Genomic DNA, 15,597 nt, shown 5'->3' with positions numbered 1-15,597 from the left:
ATGCCAAATCAACTTAGGGACCTCCGAATTCAATTTCGAGCATACGCCCAAGTCCAAAATCACATTACGAACCTATCAGAGCCATCAAAACATCGTTCCAGGGTCATTTTCACAAAAGTTAAACCTCGGGCAACATTTTTAACTTAAGCTTCAAAAATTAGAATCACTCATCCAAATCAATCCCGAAATATCCAAAAAATAGAATCCGACCATACAGGAAAGTCATAATACACAATATGAAGCCACTCAAGACCTCGAGCCACTGAACGGAATGCTAAAGCTCAGAATGACCGGTCGGATCGTTATATTTTCCCTTTCTTAAATAAACGTTTGTGCTCGAACGTGCCAAGAGTTTTTCCCAAACCATCAAATCACTGTATAAACTCACCATACACATGCCCACGGGTGATCCTACATCACTCCAATCCACATAAGCCCAAAAACATCATCACAATCGAATATTGTTCCTTTCATTCATGCCTATAAGTCTTAGAACCAAATTTTCACATCCACCAAGGGTCCTATTATCACACAAACACACTGTAAAATCCTTAACTAGCTGTAACAACTTATGCATACATCCACAAGGTATAACCACACAACGTGACACATTGGCCATATTCCCATAGCAACAACTCTGACCACAGTAGCCGACTATTACCAAACCCGATATCGGTAATTAGTCTTATATTGACTTGAATCTTGTTTCAAACCTTCCCAACACTTATAATGATACAAGAAACATGTGAAATTCATAACCACTCAATCAACCAACAAGCCATATCAAACGCCACTTGGGTAGATACATCACAATCCAAACCCAACAAGCACAACTCAAATACAGTTGAACATGAAAAGTGAAGCATATGAGAGAACTATCAAACAAGCCCAACATGCACAACTCCCCATCGTTACCAAATTATAAGTCCATCCATAAGGAAGAAGCAAAATATATGCAATAACCATAATGAATATCATCCTAACTTGACCTTACCGCGGCACCTAGCCCGGTACAAACACACCTTTCCGTAAAGAACACAAGGTTCCCATCCTCGACTCGGAATCACAAGTAAGATAAACATCTCGATAACTAAAACACTCTACTAATTCAATCTCATAGAACCAAAACCACAAGTAACAAACTTCCTATACCTGTAGAATACCCAAATCACAAGTCGTGGCCAAACCACCCAGGAAGCACATCGAAACCTGCCGTATTAACTAATAGAAAGACCACCCAAGCCTCATGACGCTCAATAGTGACCAAACCAAAATGATAGACATGGGCTATCACAATAGAATTCCCCAACTGGCGTGAACACATAAACAGAGTTCAAAATCACAAAATGCGACCATATATGAAGCAAGGTAGGATGAAGCTTACCAATAAATGGGACCAAATCAAAATGATACTAATGCATCTCTATAACCAGCCGAAACCATACCTGTAATGACATCATCTGGTGCAGCAGTCTCAGTCCAACCAGGAAAAACATATCAATGGGCCTGGCCTCCTCCTCTAGGACAACCTTTATCCACATGACCTCCACCCCTAGCTAGCGGTATAGGTATAGCAGCAACTGGAGCGGAAACCATAACCCGAATACTCTGCTGTGGTACACATGCCCGAAGTCTGCAAAAATCCCTCATCATGTGCCTGGTATCCCCACACTTAAAGCAACCTCTCCGTTGATGTGGATGTGGAAGTTGTCCGGTACGGGTACTCTTGGACCCATGGATATCTGAAGCAACATGTAAAGCCTGAAGTGCAAACTAAACTGGCTGACACACAAAACCTCTACCATGACGCGCCATGCCTCCAAAAATAGGGATCATTATATCCTCCAGGTCTACAAGGCCTCTTAGCCTCCCCGTCCTCCCTTTCTTGGCCCCACATATCCTCCAACCTCTGAGCGATCTCTAACACCTGCTGAAATAGAGTATCTGTCTCCAACTCTCAAGCCGTGATGAATCTAAGACCATAACTGAGCCCCTTGATAAATTTACGGACTTGCTCACTAGCTATAGGAACCAAGGTAGGTGCATGTCGGGACAACTCGCTGAATCTGGTGGCTTACTCTAACACTGTCATAGTTCCCTGGTGCAACTGCTCAAACTCTGTGCGCCATGCATCCCGAAGGGTCTGAGGAACAACCTCTCTCAAGAATATCTCTAAAAAATGAGCCAAAGTGAGTGGGGCTGCATCCGCTGGCCTACCCTCCTCGTAAGCCTACCACCACTGATACGCTGCTCCTGACACCTGGAATGTAGTAAAAGTAGCTCTGCTAACCTATACAATACCCATGGTGCGGAGAATACAGTAACACTTCTCTAGAAAACCCTGTGCATACTTTGTAGTTGTGCCACTGAAAGTAGGTGGATCATATTTCTTGAACCTCTCAAGCCTCTTCTGCTCCTCCTCTGATGCTTCTGGCTTAACCTCAGGCTGAACCAGAATAACAAGTTGTACCGGGATAATACCCGAAACCTGACCAATGTGAGCCAGCTACTCTGGAGTACGGGCGACGGGAGTCTGAGATCCTACCCCAGTCTATGAAGTAGGTAGTGCAACCGGAATCAATTCCCCCTGAGCCAATGTACCATACATGCTCAGGAACTAGGCTAAGGTCTCCTAAAGTCCAGGGGTAGCAACAGGCGCCTCTGGTGCCTGCTCCCTAATCGGAGCTACTGGTGGGTCCTCAGCTGCTGCTCTGGCAGGTGCTCTACCTGTAGCACGTGCTCCTCCTCCGACTTTGCCTCTACCTCTGCCCTGACCCCTAGCAACACCGGCCCTGAGGGAAACATCGTCGGTAACTTCAGCTCATGTACTCACCATATGTGAGAGATGAGAATGACAAGGCTCAAACTCCAAAATCAATATATTCGCACAATAGGAATCAAAGAAGTGAGGTTTCCTAATAGTTTTGTAGCCTCTCAAAGAGAAGTATAGACATCGCTGTATCGATCCACAAGACTCTACTAAACTTGCTTACGACTCGTAGCACCTATGAACCTAGAGCTCTGATACTAACTTGTCACGACCCAAAATCCCTCCTTAGGAGTCGTGATAGTAGCTAGTCTCTAGGTAAGGCTAACAAGTACTAAGTTATTAGTAGATTTAAACCAATAAACCATTAAACATGAACCAGTAATTGCAATACATAGCCAACAACCATCAACAAATGTACAATATCCCAAAACCGGCAGTACAAGACATAAGATCTACTAAGTTTACTAGAAAATCTATAAGTATAAACTGTTCCGGAATAGAAATAAATAGTGGAAAAGAAGGGCATCAGAAGGTGACTCCGAGACTGCGAACGGGATGGCAGGTATACCTTGAAGTCTCCACATCAACTCATAATCAGCTATCTAACGACTGGCACGCTCTGAGGTACTTGGATCTGCATAAAGATGTGCAGCAAGCTGTCACGACCCAAAATCCCGCCTTAGGCGTCGTGATGGCACCTAGTCTCTAAGACTAGGTAAGCTGATTGCTTACAACAGTTAAGCCAATTTAGCAATGATATTTTAAAGTAGAGTTTAATATAAATACCGAAATAATGGTAAAACAAGCCTACGTGATCACAACAACCTCCCAAGACTAGGTAATACAAAGTGACAAACTCTAAATGAATACCTAGGAATAACTCAAAATACAATACTATTCGGATAGCGATTTAACAGTACAATCAAAGGAAAAAGGACTCCAAGGGACTACGACGACCAAGCAGCTCTACCTTGAATCCTTGCGATCAAGAAGATAACTCTACCTGAGTCTGTTATCTCCAATACCTAGATCTGCACAAAAATGTGCAGAAGCGTAGTATGAGTACACCACAGTCGGTATCCAATAAGTATCAAGAATAACCTCGATGGAGTAGTGACGAGGTACAAGTCAAGACACATACTAGTCATAATAACATGTGCAGTATATAAGTATAAAGCTAATAATGGAAGCAAGAATCTGTAAATGGCAACAAGGAATAAACATGTGATAAAAACAACAAAGTAATCAGAACACTGTTAAAGTACCAATAAAACCAAATAAGGTAAACAAGTGACAACCGAATAATCAAGTCGTTCTAGCACAAGTTCCACAACAAAATTGCTCCGAGATACCTCATCTACTAATAATAAGTCACGAGTCCCAAATCACAAATCATATGCTCACGGCACCTCATGCCCACATTATAAATCACAACCGCATGGACCTCTCACGTGCCAATATCTCAATCCGCCCGGTATGGTCACAGGCTCACTATTGCAATCTGCCCGGCGTGGTCACATGCTCAATATCGCAATCCGTCCGGCATGGTCACATGCTCAATATCACAATAGAAGAGGATATTCCAAGAATACATGTGCATGATCAACAAATGTCAAGTTTCATGCTTCTGAGCTGGTATAACTAACAGTCTACGGTGTATGCCTGTGCAAGTGTACTATTACAATCCAAGTCAACAAGTAATATCAAAGACATCGAGTAGCTCATTGGAAACAACACAACAAGTCATGTAAGGTGCAGGACACGCACAAGGAAAATCACACCATCACACTAATAACATCAACTTTATGCCCCCAGACCAAAAAATATCATTCCTGATATAGCCACCCTTATCTCTCCGTGTTAACAACATCAAAATAGCTACTCTTATCGTTCCGCCCAGATAATAAATCAAAATAGCCACCCGTATCACTCCGCATAATAGACACCCTTATCGCACCGCCCAAACAATACACATAATAGCCACCTGTATCACTCCGACCAGATAATAACACAATAGCCACCTGTATCATTCCGCCCAGACAATAAACACAATAGTCACCCGTATCAATCCACACAATCAATAACAGTGAGATGCCACCCTTATGATCCGCATAACAACAATCAATCCGCATAACAAATTCACATGTGCTAACATCATAATAGCACGACATATTAACTCGTACCACAAGTGCCCCTAATACCAATATTACCACAACACGTAGCCCACGACTCAACCACGATGTGTACAAGAATCTCAATAGCAACAAAATGAAACGGGGAAAATAAATCGACAATGAACAATACTCCATTAAACAACAACTTCAACTAAAACATGTTAATGGTTTTCAATAACTTCAACTTCAATTAATTGCTTAAGAATAAACTCAATAATGAAGGTATTTCCATGAAATGGCAACTTCGAATTCTAGTGTATGACATAATCTAACAATGAAAGAGATGGCATGAACTAGAAACTATGTCTAAATGCACGAGAATAACTTGACAATGAAGGGATATCATGTAACAACAACTTGAAATAAGAATAATTCAACAATGAAAGAGGTAACGTGACGATAAATGGTAAGAACTTCAAATAAAGCATATATGAGTAAACTTGGCAAATAAGGATAGAATATGTACTAACAACGTCAATTAAAGCATGTAAGAATAAATTTTACAAAGGAATGTAGAACATGTAATGACAAATTCAATTAAATGCATATAAGAAGCCTAAGAGTTTAATCCAGTTTCCCACATATAAGGCTGTGTACATACTCGTCATCTTATGTAATTGTCTCCCACATAATCCAAATAGTGCAATTAAACCAAATCCTATGGGGTAGTTCCCCCACACAAAGTTAGGCAAGATACTTACTTCAAAGAAGCTAAATCAATACTCTAAAAAGACCTTCCAGTAAGAAATAACCTCCGGACGGCTCGAATCCCAATCCAAATCATGAAAATCCCCTCCCAAATCACCCAAAATCGAGCTCTCTAACTCAAAAATTGATAAAATTATCATAACCCTCGAAATAGAGTACTTTAATATTCTTCCCAGGTAATCTACATAGCGATGGCAAAAGTATCTACGCCATCGCGAAGAACAAAATCTTCAGCTGCCAAAAAGCTGCTACACGAACACAGAAGATTAGACATGAACGCGAAGACTTTCCTCACTGTGACTACACGAACACGACCTCGATCACGCGTATGCGAAGGCTAAAATGCCCGGTGCCCAGCCGGTCTCTTCCACTACGCGAACGTGGAGCTCCCTTCGTGACTGCAAAGAAGTGACTTCCCAAGCTCCACGAATGCGGCGACATATTCGCGTACGCGAATGACAAATATTGCTTGCCTCCAAATTACTAGTGAACGCAATATTCGACTCGCTATCGCAAATAAGAAGGCACCAGATATCAGAACATCAATCCAAAATAGGAGAAAGTAGTCCGTAGCCCGTTTGAAATACACTCGAGGCCCCCTGGACCCCGTCCAAACATATCAGCAAGTTCCATAACATAACGCGGACCTACTCGAGGCGTCAAATCACATCAATCAACATCAAAACTACGAAACGAACCTCAATTCAAGCCTAATGAGCTAATGAACTTTCAACTTCTACAACTTGCGCTGAATCATATCAATTCAATCCGGAATGACCTCAAATTTTCCATGTAAGTCCCAAATGACATAATGGATATATACCAACTCCCGGAATCATAATCCGAACCCGATATCAACAAAGTAAACTCCTGGTCAAACCTCTCAACCTTCCAAACCTTCAACTCTCCCACTTTCGCCAAAAACCATCAAATCAACCTACGGACTTCCAAATCCAAATCCGGACATACGCCTAAGTCCAAAATTACCATACGAAGCTATTGGAATCATAGAAACACTATTCCAGAGTCTCTACATAAAAGTCAATCTCCGATCAACTCTTACCACTTAAACTTCTAAAATGAGTATCATCCTTCTATATCAATCCTGAATCGTCCGAAAACCGAAACCGACCATACACGTAAGTCCTAATACATAATATAAAGTTTCTCAAGACCTTAAACCACCAAACGGAAATGCTAACGCTCAAAATGACAAGTCGGGTCATTACATTCTCCCCCCTCTTAAACAAACATTTTTCTTCGAACATGCTAAGAACCGTTCCGAAGTTATCAAATCACTAAATGAACTCACAATGCACATACTCACGGGTGATCCCATGTCACCCCAATCCACATAGGCCCGAAGACACCATCTCAACTGAAGATTATTCCGTCAACCCATACCGATAGGCCTTAGAACCAAAGTTTCAACATCAGATCATCCCCCAAAGACCCGATTCCCACATTAACACACGGTATCAACCTCAACCAACTGCAACAACTCATGCATACACCCACAAGGTATAACCACACAATGTAATACATCGCCCATATGCCCATAGCAACAACTCTGACCACACCAGCTGCCCATAATCAAATCCAGCACCAATAAATATCCTACTATCAGCTAGAATCCCATTCCAAACCTTCACAACACTGAAAACGATGCGAGAAATATGAAGATCTCATAACCCCTCACCCAACCAACAAGTCACACCCAATGCCACATGGGCACATACCTCGCAATCTAAACGCAACATGCACAACTCGAATATGACTGAATATGGAAAGAGAACACATGAGAAAATTATCGAACAAGTACAACATGTATAAATCCCCATCGGTATCATACTACGAATCCATTCCACAAGGGAGAAACAAAACATACAAACTAATCACATGGATCTGATCCTAATATAACTCAATCGCCGCATGTAGCCCGGTCTGAACATATCAATCCACATGAAAATACAAGGATCCCATCCTTAGCTCTGAATCACAAATAGAATACACACCACACCAATCAAAACATTCCACTAACTCAATCTCCGCAAAACAAAATCACAACACGTATCAGACTTCCCATACCGGTAGAGCACCTAAATCACTAATCGTAACCAAACTATCTAGAAATCACATTAAAACCTACCGTAATGAGTAACAGAAAGTTCATTCTAGTCTCATAGCTCTCAATAGTATGCAAACCGAAATGATAGACATAGGCTACCACTATAGCATTTCTCAATAGAGGTAAACACATAAGTAGAGTACGTGAATCACAGAACTTACCCATATGTGAGGCAGATAGAAGGACTCACGCCGACAAATAAGACCAGAACAAAATAAGATTGATGCCCTCTATAGCGACATTATCCTGTGTAGCGGCCTCAACCTTACCAAGGAAAGCATATGATCGGGCCGAGCCTCTCCCTTTAGGACGCCATCTACAAGCCCGTCCTCCACCTCTAGCTGGCTGTACATGTGGAGTAGCAACTGGAATGGAGCCCATAGCCTGAGTGCTATGATGAAATCTACCTCTTCCGAGTCTAGAACAATCCCCCATGATGTGCCTAGTATTGCCACACTCATAACAACTCATCTGCGGGCGCGACTACTAGTACTGAGTTTGTGCTAGATGACTGGGATAATTGCTGTAGGAACCTCATTCAGGTGGTGCACTAAAAGACGACTACCTCATATGAGTACCCCGAGGTCCCTTACTAGCTGAAGCACCACGAGTAGTACAAAGTGAGGACTGGACTGGCCGACTTCCTGAACCTCTGCCATGATGGGTCATAGCTGAAGAGTAGAATCTACTGAATTCTCTAGAACCTCGAGACCTCTCGGCCTTCTAATCCTCCCTCTCCTCACCCCAAATACGCTCTAACTTCCTAGTAATCTCCACAACCTACTAAAATGGAGTATCAGTCTCCAACTCCTGAGCCATGCTGACTCTAAGACCATAACTGAGCCCCTCGATAAATCTTTAGACTCGCTCTCTAATTGTAAGAATCAAGGTAGGTGCATGTCGGGATAACTCGCTGAACCTGATGGCGTACTTTGACGTTGTCATAGTGCCCTGGCACATCTACTCGAACTCCGTGTGCCACACATCCCTAAGGGTCTAGGGAACAAACTCCCTCAAAAACATCTTTAAAAAATGAGTCCAAGTGAGTGGTGCTGCATCAGCTGGCCTATCCTCCTGAAAAGCCTGCCACCAGGGATACACTGCTCCCGACAGCTAAAATGTAGTAAAAGCAACTTCGCTCACCTCCACAATATCCATGGTGCAGAGAATATACTGACACTTCCCTAGAAAACCTTGTGCATCCTCGGTAGTTGTTCCACTGAAAATAGGTGGACGATACTTCTTCAACCTCTCAAGCCTCTTCTACTCATCCTCTAATGCCCTTGGCCTGACCTCAGGCTGAACCGGAATAACAAGTTTTACTGGCACCACAATTGGCGTATGACCAGCATGATCCTGCTACTCTGGAGTACGGGTGGCAGGAGTCTGAGATCCTCCCCCAATCTGTGAAGTAGCTGGTGCAACTAGGATCAATCCCGCTTGAGCCAATGTACCAAACATGCTCAGGAACTACGCTGAAGTGTCCTAAAGTCCGGGGGTAGCAACTGGCACCTCTGGTGCTTATCCCCCAATCGGAGCTGCTGGTCTCCTCAACTGCTGCTCTGGCAGGTGCTCTAGCTGTGACACGTGCCCCTCCTCGCCCTCTACCCTGACCTCGACCTCTCGCGGATCTTGCAGGGGGAGCAGGTATCTGCTCGACGGATCTGGTAGTGCGTGTCCTTACAATCTGTGAGAGAATAGAGATACAAATACTCAAACTTTGAAATCATTCAATCTGCACGATAGGAATGAAATAAGTGAAATTTTCATAATAGTTCTGTAGCCTCTCAAAGATAAGTACAAATGTCTACATACCGATCCGAAAGACTGTACTAAACGTGCTCGTGACTTGTAGAACTTACGAACTTAGAGCTCTGATACCAACTCATCATGAACCAAAATATCACCTTAGGTGTCGTGATGGCACATAGTCTCTAAGACTAGGTAAGACAATTACATACAACAGTTAAGCTAATTTAACAATGATATTTTAAAGTAGAGTTTAATATAAATACTATAATAAAGGTGAAACAAACCTATGCGGCAATAATCACAACAACCTCCCAAGACTAGGTAATATAGAGTCACGAACTCTAAATGAATACCTAGGAATAATTCAAAATACAATATTGTTCGGACAACGATTTAGCAGTACAATCAAAGGAAGAAGGACTCCAAGGGACTGAACAGCGAAGTAGCTCTGCCTTGAATCCTAGCGATCAAGAAGCTAACTCTGCTTGAGTCCGTTATCTCCAATACTTAGATCTGCACAAAAATGTGCAAAAGTGTTGTATGACTGTATAAGTACACTACGGTCGATACCCAATAAGTATCAAGACTAACCTCAGTGGAGTAGTGACGAGGTATAAGTCAAGACACCTACTAGTCATAATAACATGTGCAGTATAACTGTATAAAGCTAATAATAGAAGCAAGAATCAGTAAATGGCAACAAGGAATAAATATGTGATATAAATAGTAAAGTAATCCAAACACCGTTAAAGTATCAGTGAGACCAAATAAGGAAAATCAATGACAACCAAATAATCAACCGCTCTATAATAATTTTCACAACAAAATTGCTTCGAGATACCTTATCTACTAATCATAAGTCATGAGTCCCAAATCACAAATCATATGCTCACGGCACCTCGTGCCCACATTATAAATCACAATCGCATGGACCTCTCACGTGCTAATATCTCAATCCACTCGACATGGTCACAGGCTCACTATTGCAATCTGCCCAGCGTGGTCACAAGCTCAATATGACAATCTGTCCGGCGTGGTCACAGACTCAATATCACAATAGAAGAGGATATTACAAGAATACATGTGCATGATCAACAAATGTCAAGTTTCATGCTTCAGAGCTGGTATAACTAACATGCTATGTTGTATGCATGTGCAAGTGTACTATTACAATCCAAGTTAACAAGTAATATCAAAGACATCCAGTAGCTCCTTGGAAACAACACAACAAGTCACGTAAGGTGCGGGACACGCACAAGGAAAATTACACCATCACACGAATAACATCAACTTTATGCCCCCAGACCGACAAATATCATCCCTGATATAGCCACCCTTATCTCTCCGTGTTAACAACATCATAATAGCCACTCTTATCGCTCCACCCGTATACTAAATCACAATAGCCACCCGTATCACTCTGCATAATAGCCACCCTTATCGCTCCGCCCAAACAATACACATAATATCTATCTGTATCACTCTGACCAGACAATAACATAATAGCCACCCATATCATTCCGCCAAGACAATGAACACAATAGCAATCCGTATCAATCCACACAATTAATAACAGTGAGATGCCACCCTTATGATCCACATAACAACAATCAATCCACACAACATGACATATTAACTCGCACCACAAGTGCCCATAATACCAATATTACCATAACACGTAGCCCACGGCTCAACCACAATGTGTACAAGAATCTCAATAGCAACAAAATGAAATAGGGAAAATAATTCGACAATGAACAACACTCCATTAAACAACAACTTCAACTAAAATAGGTTAATGGCTTTCAATAACTTCAACTTCAATGAATTGCTTAAGAATAAACTCAATAATGAAGGTATTTCCATGAAATGACAACTTCGAATTCTAGTGTATGGCATAAGCTAATAATGAAAGAGATGTCATGAACTAACAACTACGTTTAAATGCATGAGAATAACTTGACAACGAATGAATATCATGTAATAACAACTTCAAATAAGAATAATTTAACAATGAAAGAGGTAATGTGACGATAAAAGGTAACAACTTCAAATAAAGCATATAAGAGTAAACTTGACAAATAAGGAAAGAACACTTGCTAACAACTTCAATTAAATCGTGTAAGAATAAATTTAACAAAGGAATGTAAAACATGTAATGACATATTCAATTAAATGCATATAAGAAGCCTACGAGTCTAATCCGGTGATTTCCCATATATAAGGTCGTGTACACACTCGTCACCTCATGTACACGTCTCCCACATAATCTAAATAGTGTAATTAAACCAAATCCTATGGGGTAGCTCACCCACACAAAGTTAGGTAAGATACTTACCTCAAAGAAGCTAAATCAATACTCTAAAAAGACCTTCCCATGTGAAACAACCTTCGGACGGCTCGAATCCAAATCTAAATTGTGAAAATCCCCTCCAAAATTGCCCAAAACCGAGCTCTATTACTCAAAAAGTGATAAAAATATCATAACCCTCGACATAGGGTACTTTAATATTCTGCTCAGGTAATATATATCGCGATCGCGAAAGTATCTATGTGATCGCGAAGAACAAAATCATCAGCTTCCAAAAATATGCTACGCGAACGCGGAAGATCAGATGCGAACACGAAGACTTGCCTCATTGTGCCTACGCGAAGGCTAAATTGCATGTTGCACAGTCGGTCTCTATCACTACGCAAACGCGGAGCTCCTTTCGCGACCGCGAAGAAGTGACTTCCCAAGCTCCGCGAATGCTGCCATATATTCACGAACGCGAAGAACAAATATTGCCTGCCCCCAAATTATCTTACGCGAACGCGACATTCGACTCGCGATCGTGAATAAGAAGGCACCAGATATCATAACAACAATCCAAAATAGGAGAAAATAGTCTGTAGCCCATCCGAAATACACCTGAGGCCCCCGGGACCCCGTCCGAACATACCAACAAGTTTCATAACATAATACGAACCTACTTGAGGCCTCAAATCACATCAAAACTACGAATCACACCTCAATTCAAGCCTAATGAACTAATAAACTTTCAACTTCGGCATCTCGCGCCGAATTATATCAAATCAACCCGGAATGATCTCAAATTTTTATGCAAGTCCCAAACAACACAATAGAGTTATACCAACTCCCGTAATCACAATCTGAACCCGATATCAATAAAGTCAACTCTCTGTCAAACCTCTCAACCTTCCAAACCTTCAGCTTTCCAACTTTCGCCAAAATGTATCAAATCAACCTATGGACCTTCAAATCCAAATCCGAACATACGCCTAAATCATCATATGAAGATATTAGAATCATCAAAACACCATTCTGGAGTTGTTTGCAAAAGTCAAACTTCGATCAACCCTTACCACTTAAGCTTCCAAAATGAGAATCATCCTTCCATATCAACCCCGAATTGCCTGAAAACCCAAACCGACCTTACACGCAAGTCCAAATATATAATACGAAGCTTCTCAAGACCTTAATCCACCAAACAGAAATACTAAAGCTCAAAATGACCGGTCGGGACGTTACACAAGTGTACCACAATGGTACCTAGTAAGTATCAAGCCTAACCTTGATAGAATAGTGACGAGGTCAGGTCAAGACACCTACTAGACATAGAATCCTGTGCAAGGTATTGATATAATCTAACAATAGAAAATAAAGGCAGATAAAGGACGATAAAGCAATTTATCAATACAAGGCTAATAGGTAACCACGTATAATCAAAATACAAATGGAAGGAAATAAGAAAAACAAGAACATCAACCATTCAAATCACCAAGCTTTTCAATCATAAAATGTACAACAAGAATCATATTGAAGTACAACGCCTCACATTCATATTTCACAAGTCCCCCAAATTACGAACCATAATCACAAGGTATCTCGGGTACACATTATCAATCACAACTGCACGGACAATCCACGTGCTGCATGGACAACTCACGTGGCAATATCATTAACAATAACCCCATACATGTGCGGACAACTCACATGCTAACAGTAACAATATCTCATATCCGCATAGAAAACTCACGTGCCAATAGTAATAATATTTCATATCCGCACGGACAACTCACGTGCCAACAATAACAATATCTCATATCCGCACGGACAACTCACGTGCCAATAGTCCAATCCACGCACAGAAGACAGGTATACAAGAATACATGTACATGCTCAATAAACATCAATATTCATACTCCTGGAGTGATATAGGTGACATGTTTCGGTTTATGCTTGTGCAAGTGTACTATCACAACTCAAGTCAACAGATAAAATCAGAGGCACCGAGTAGCACATTGAAAATAATATAAAACAATCTGTAATATGCATGACACACATAGAAAGGTCACACCACCACACAAATATTATCAATAAAAATCCCCCCAGGCCATCACAAATCATCTCCGACATAGCTCACCTTGTATCGCTGCGTGCGCAACAATAAAGTAATTGCCACCTTGTCTCACCACACGCGCATAATGATTATCCCACATTGTCTCACCACATGTGCATACCCAATATATATAGCCCTCTTTGTCATGCCACATGTGCAAATATCAATAACAATAGCACGGACAACTCATGTGCAAACACCCCGACAATCCTCTCAATAATTTCACACGTACCAAAAAGAACATAACAACACAATATAACAACTTGCACCACATGTGCCCATATGCCACAACATTTTTATAACAACAATTCCAATACCACAACCACACATAGACCACAACTCAACAATACTGGGTACAAGAACAACAATAACACGAGAGTACAACAAGTAAATCAACACAAGAATTATAACAACACAATAAAATGGGAGAATAAGCTCAACAATGAAAGACATATCAAGTTATAATGATCTCAAATAATCATAAATCAACAATGAGAGAGATAACACATAACAATGACTTTAAATAAGAATAAGTCAACAATGAAAAAGATGACATATAACAACGGCTTCAAATAAGAATGACTCAACTATGAAAGAGATAGCATGACAATAAAAGAGGCAACAACTTCAATTAAAGCATGTAAGGGTAAATGTATCGATAGAGGATATAACATGATAGGACAACTTTAATTAAATTCACCTAAGAAGCCTAAGAGTTTAAACTGGTCAATTTCTCACATATTAGATGGACACACTCATCACTTCATGTACATGTCTTTCACATAATCAAATAGTGCAATCAAACCAATCCCTACGGGGTAGTTCCCCCACACAAAGTTAGCCAAGATACTTACCTCAACTAGGCCAAGTCATTTTTTTTACAATTCACCTCTGCTCGACACAAATTTAACCAAAATCGACTTAATAACATCAAATAATGCAAGAGAAATCAATTCCAATAAGTAAATCTATGATCTTTATACAATTCTCCAAAGGTCAACAACAGTCAACCCCGGGCCCGCCTGGTCAAAACATGGGTCCAAAGGTAGGTCTTGACTACTCATAACAGAATGAGTTCAATTCGATTCTTAAATCCCAAATTTTATTTTTTCAAAACGTAGACAAAATTTCTTGAAATTTCACTTTGATTCTCATAAATTTGATGTTAAATCTCATACATAATCATGTAATTTAGTTAGAAAATGGTCAAAATGACTTACCTAATGATTGTGTGAAAATCCCCTCTCCAAACCGCCTTCTACTGAGTCTAGGGTTCAAAGATATGAAAAATGAGACCAAAATTCCGTCTTCCAGCCCTTATGTTCAGGCGCAAGGGTCGCAAATGTGACCTGGGGTTCGCAAATGCAAACTCCACAAAATGCGAAGATTGATCGCAAAAGCGACATCCATCACAATCCTGCTAAGATCGCAAATGCGATATTTTAGATGCAAATGTGGTATTTTAGTCGCAAATGCGAACCATGAACCATCGCAAAAGCGACCTTTTTGATCGCAAATGCGAACAAGCTTACCCAAGCCCCCCATCACAAATACGAACCTGATAGACTTCAGTGATCTTTCAAAATGCGACACCCACCTCGCAATTGCGAAGGATGCAAATGCGAACAAAATCTCGCATTTGCAAGACCAGCAGCACATGTT

This window comes from Nicotiana tabacum, chromosome 19, assembly GCF_000715075.1.
Source record: "Nicotiana tabacum cultivar K326 chromosome 19, ASM71507v2, whole genome shotgun sequence".
NCBI classification, from domain to species: Eukaryota; Viridiplantae; Streptophyta; class Magnoliopsida; order Solanales; family Solanaceae; genus Nicotiana; species Nicotiana tabacum.
This window is presented reverse-complemented; position numbering follows the sequence as displayed.